Genomic DNA, 6,000 nt, shown 5'->3' on the forward strand with positions numbered 1-6,000 from the left:
TGCACAGATATCCATGTAGATAAAACGACTGTGCACATATCAAATAAAATGGGGGTGGAAAGTAATCCACTTCGGGGCCAGATCAGGTCAGGATTTTTAGACCTGTCTCGTTTCGCCTCCAAACTGGCACGACAGTCCCTCCCTAAGGAACAGGTACCTTATTCTTAACTTGGAACTCTCTCTTCTCTGATGTGTTTTCCTCATCCATTGACTGCCGGGTCTCCCCATGTATTTATTCAGGTACTGAAATTAAAAATAAGGGCAAGCCTCCTTTTTCTTCCTTCTTTGCACTCCTGGTGTTTTCCCTGAAGGAGTCCCCGTTTTTGCTTCTGTGTCTTAGTGACTTCTTAATGGACAGAACACATAGGAGCTCATGTTTGCTGGCAGAGCTTCTGTCAGGAGCAACTCTGGCCATTAAGGGAGGCACCAGCCAGGTTGCTTGTCTCTCCTCCACCCAGGCACACATTTGGAGGAAGGTTAAGGAACTTACCAGACATTCCCATGTGAGTCGTGTAATTTTCACAATAGTCCTAAATAAATGAATAATCTCCTTTGCAAATTAAGGAACTATAGAATCTTGGCCATATAGCTGATGAAGGTATATATGGCTTCTCTTGATTGACTTGTATCTTAAGGGCCAGATTTGCTCCAATGTACATGGGATATTTGCTGTGGGATCACCCCATCGCTTGATATATGTGCCCCACATTGTAGGGGATGGCAATATGAATGACAAGTTTCCAGTGGCCCCTGACGGCATTGGTGCAGTCTTGGGTCCGAAAGGCCCCTGATTAGGGGAGACTCTCACTCGAGCCTCGGGATGACGTGAACCCCCCCAGTAACTCACGAGAGACCGTCCTTGCTGCAATCACACGAGGTTTAATGACAAGACGACAAGACGGGGACCAGTGCACTGGGGCCGAGACTCATAACCCACGCAGGGGAGGAGTTCGACCCTGAGTGACCGGGAGAAGTAGTTTTTATAGGAAGAAACCACGCAGCCCAGTAATCTGAAAGGGGGGCAGAGAGGGTGTCACAGAAAATTCCGAAAATTCCAGTGATGATTACAAGGGGGCAACTCCCTGCCTCTCAAGATCATTCTCAAGGTCATAATCAGCTAGTTCCTGTACCAATGATAATTACTAGGGGGTGATAATTACTAGGGGGAATCTTTCTGTTTCTCAAGATTACTCTCAAGATTACAATCTACCTTTATCTTCAGCTAGTTCCTGAAACTCTGAAATTGGCTAATCCTAGATTTCTGATTCTTCTCTTCCTGCTAGATTTTTGGCTCTGTTTTCCTGCTAGGGGGATCTGGATTTATCCAGGTCTTTCATCTCAACCCTGAGGACTTTCCTGAGATGGTGAGCGGCTGTGACATAAAGCTTCCCAGGGCCACACACCAAAGTCTTAGCACCTGAGGTTTAAAGTACAGATCCCCTTCAAGCTTCCTCAAGGAAAGGGCAGAGGGGCATGTGCGTGTGTCAGGGCCTGACAGCCAGTTGAACAGGAGCTGAGACGACCTTTTATAGAAGTTTAAGTTTGCTTTCCTCCTGCCTGTCAGGCTCCCGCTCGAGGCAGCTGCTGCTGTGTGGAGTCTGTTCTGTGCTTTCCCACACCTGGCGCTGCCTCCAGCTTCACACCGGTTCCTCATGATGCGGGCCCATCTGTCGCATACTTCAGTCTGCTTCCTAACATTCTCTGTCTTCTGAACCACCTGTCTTGAGAGGCATCTCACTCATTAAGCTGATGCTTTCAAGTGGCCACACTCGTTGTGTCCCAAGCTGTTCTCCTGGGACAGACACTCAGCCTGGAAGTTATGCTTTGCTGAGCAGCCCGAGGGCTAGATATAGAACAGGGAATGGAGAGAGGAGCAAAGACCCCCTTAGAGCGGTGGTTCTCACCCTTCCTAATGCTGCGACCCTTTAATACAGTTCCTCATGTTGTGGTGACCCCCAACCGTACAATATTTCACTGCTACTTCATAACTGCAATTTTGCTATGGTTATAAACTGTAACATAAATATCTGGCATACAGAATAGTTGATATGTGACCCCCTCTGGGGTCGTGACCCACAGGTTGAGAACCACTTAAAGAACAGCGCTCCAGACCAAGCCAGTCTCTTCTTTGCCTTGACCAGGTGTTTCTTACTCAAAAGTAGGGGGCATAGGGCATTCAGCCAATGCTGTGTCTCTGTGTGACTGACAGGAATTCCCAAGGTTCTTGGTAACCCGGGAGATGAAAGGAGTCTGAGAAGACAGCCTGCCGGTGGTCTGTGCTGCCTCCTCAGGCACATGCGGGATAAAAGCAAAGATGCACGGGCTGGTTTAAGAGCCACCAGTGCCAGAAGAGATCTGATGTTTGTTTCTGGAACTACTCTTCTGTCTCCAACTTTCTGTGATGAAATACTTCTCATGGTTTGCATTGAAGAAGAAACAAACTGTTTTGATCTTAAGAGAGGCTGTCTCCATGAGGGCAGTGAAGGGAACAAGGGACACATTATGAGCAGCCACTGTGACTGAGTAGGTTATCCACGCCTGTGCTATGTGTTGTCTTAGTCAATGCATATTAACAGCCTAACAGCTAGTCAGTAAAGAGTGTGAAGTAGTCTGGTATTTACAATGGGAGTTACATCATACATTCGGAGATCATACATTACCAATCAAACACAACCTACCTGCTCTCTTCTATATGAAATCAGAACTGCTCTTGACCTAACAACGCCAGCTAATTGTCGGTACTCGAGAAAAGGGTCAGAGAATGTCGGAAAACCCGGGCATATGTGTAGCTCATAGGAGCTACACATGGGGCACCTGTGTAGAAGAGTATAATAAATGTGTAAAAGCACCCAAGCAAAGCCCATGACTTTCGAGGAAGCCCATGGATAGAGAGAACATGGCTTTATGTGTTTCCATCGTCTCTTGTACTTATACATAGAGTTTTCCATGAGACTTGTCAGCCCACTTTATTTGGAAACTTAGGAGCAGAAGAGAGATGAAGAACACTGACTGCCCTTCTCAGAGGAGGAAGCAGGGAATGAAGGGATTCGTTAATTTGGGAAGGGGTAGAATGAAGTGCACAGTCTCCTCATGGGATCCCCGCTCCCACCGAGCTACTGTTCACACCTCTTTCGCCTCACCAACAAAATACATCAACATTCCAAACTGTAGCCCTGACCAATTTTAAGTTTACACTGATTTTTACAGGAAGATAGTTGGTATAAATATTATTTTCAAAATGGTATTTATAAAAACCTCATACTATACAAGTTTAAATATATTGCCCTTCCCTACTTTGAAACTCTAGGACTTTGTTCTTCAAGCTCCCAAGTGCTAGAGCTACAGGTGTGTGTTCATGCTAGACTAACATATACCTCCCCCCCCCCATCCTGAATACAAGGTCTCACAAAGTTGGGTCTGGTCCTGAACTGACTATGCATCTGATAACGGCCGTGAGCTTCTTCCTGTCTGCCTTTCCTACTCTTGCCCTGGGGCTACAGGTGTATACCACCATACCTGCTGAAACACACCTTAGAATAATTGTCTTGGCTTAATATAGGAAGATTAATAGTAATCTATCATTATACAAACAATCTGGAATTGTTTAAAGTGAATATTAAATAATTTATTTTAATCTCTTTTTGAGGAATACGCTTGAATATCATAGGCTTCTACTTGGTCCTTCCAAGCTTTTCTCTTTTATTTCTCTTTATTCAGGGCCAGCATACTAATTAGAAAAGGGGCCCAGATGTGTCAGCATCCTCTGCTCACTCCTTGTGTCATGAAAAGCACAGGTTGGCTGGCTATGCCTCAGTTTCTCCAAATGTCACCCTTAGAGCTGTGCAGCAGCGTGAGGACCCTTTTCTGCCTCACTTGCCTCTGGCAAGCAGGATGAGAACAAGCCTGGAATTCACTTCCCAAACACTGCAGGGTGGACTGCACCTCACAGAATTGCTTTCTGGTTTGAGGATGTAGTTCAATGATAGAGAGATTGTCTAGCATGTATAAGACCCCTTTTTTTGATAAAGTAACCACTATTTATTTATGTTCAGGTAAACATTATTGCCTGTCATCCACTATAACAGGCAACCTGTGGTTTTCCCCATAAAGAAATTCAATTTCAGCTGGGCATGGTGGTACACACCTTTAATCCCAGCACACCGGAGGCATAAGCATGTAGATCTTGGTGAGTCTGGCCAGCCTAGACTACAAAATGAGTTCCAGGACAGCCAGGGCTGTTACACAAAGAAACACTGTCTCAAAACACTAAAACAAACAAACACTTCATCCCATCCCCGCAGAAAAGAAAATAAAATTAAGTTTCTGAGTTTCAAAGACATGTTGGTATATATGAATGGTGGGTTGGGAACCAGTGATTCTCTACCTTGGACTGAGTGGCTCTTCACAAAGCCTTCCACAGACAGTAAGTAGTTCAGTGTGGCACCTATGGTAAAAGAAAGAAGGTCACTGCTCTGACATGTTCATCCATTCATTTTCTCTCTTAGATATTGAACTCTGCAGAGAATTTAAACCTCTTCCCCACAGCTACATGACACGACACATGTCAGGAAGCATGACTCAAGTGTTTTTAATTAAGAAAACATCATGGCGTACTTTGTTTATGAACAGAATTGTGACCTTCCACCATGAAGTCAGGGGACAGGGACCTCTAGGGAGGCAGGTGCACACACTCCAAATCTGGCCTGAAGCAAGAACAGTTTGTCCTTCAAAAGTCTAGTTCTGGGAGGTTACATCTAATTCCCAGAGGAGAAGATTGTCTTAGTAGAACAAAATCTACCTTCTTTGTGGCCTATGCAGAAGTGGAAAACATCAGATGTGGAAAACCTGATGTGTTCTTGTCACTGGCTCCGAGGAGTCCCTCTGGGAATTACAGGATCTGTGGATTATCTGTGGATAAAGTTCAGACCCAGCCAGCTCCTCATAAACTCTTAATCCCCTGGGCTACTTTATCTCCGCATCTAGCTTCTGTGCCAGAGAATACAGATCATTTTCTTACTAGCAACAGCAAGTCTGAATTTAAAAGATAAATCTACTAAAAACAACACAGTGCAGCTCAAGTTAAGTGGTTTTATTGTTTTTTAAATTTATTTGTTAGTGTTTGCTGTTGTTTAAGCTTTCTATGCCTTTTTTTCTTCTGTCCCTTCCTTCCTCCCTCCCTCCATTCCTCCCTCCCTCCCTCCCCCCTTCCTCTATTCTTCCCTCCCTCCCTCCCTCCCTCCTTCCCTCCGTCCCTCCCTTCCTCTGTCCCTCCCTCCCTCCGTCCCTCCATCCCTTCCTCCCTTCCTCCTTTCCTTCCTTCCTTCCTCCCTCCCTTCCTCTATTCTTCCCTCCCTCCCTCCCTCCGTCCCTTCCTCCTTTCCTTCCTTCCTTTCTTCCTCCCTCCCTTCCTCTATTCTTCCCTCCCTCCCTCCCTCCCTCCCCTCCTCCTCCCTTCCTCCCTCCCTCCCTCCCTTTATTCCTTCCTTCCTATCATAGTTCTGCTGCTGGTTTTGCAGCTCCGTCTCTGCAGCCGTCTAGGTCACTGGCAGTCCCCATGAATGTACCTCTTCTGCAGCTATCAAAGCCATATCCACTCTCCTCTCCACTATGTCTATGGCTCAGCTGCTGGTCTCTGCTGGCTCCATGTCATGGCTTCTTCCTTCACAGTCCAGCTCAGCCCACTCTGCTAAAAGTGCATTCAGAAATGACTACTCACAAGAAACCTTTGATTGGGCCGGTGTTGCAATATGGGCCTGGAGCAGGTTGGGGCAATGATAAAAGATGTCCTGCACACACCCTTGACCCCAGACAAGCCCATCCTCATTCGGGTACATTCATAGGTTCTCATGCTCTTTCTTGTGGTCCCTTAAATATGCTGTAGAGTTCAACTAAGACTGTTTTCAAGTCAATGCAGACATTCCTTCTGTGTTCTTGAGACGGTGACAAATGTGTCCCAAATTCGGCTTCAGTCTTTCCCTGTAACATGATCGGGGCCTGCTT

The sequence above is a fragment of the Myodes glareolus genome, chromosome 5 (genome assembly GCF_982192425.1).
Source record: "Myodes glareolus chromosome 5, mMyoGla1.1, whole genome shotgun sequence".
Lineage (NCBI taxonomy): Eukaryota > Metazoa > Chordata > Mammalia > Rodentia > Cricetidae > Myodes > Myodes glareolus.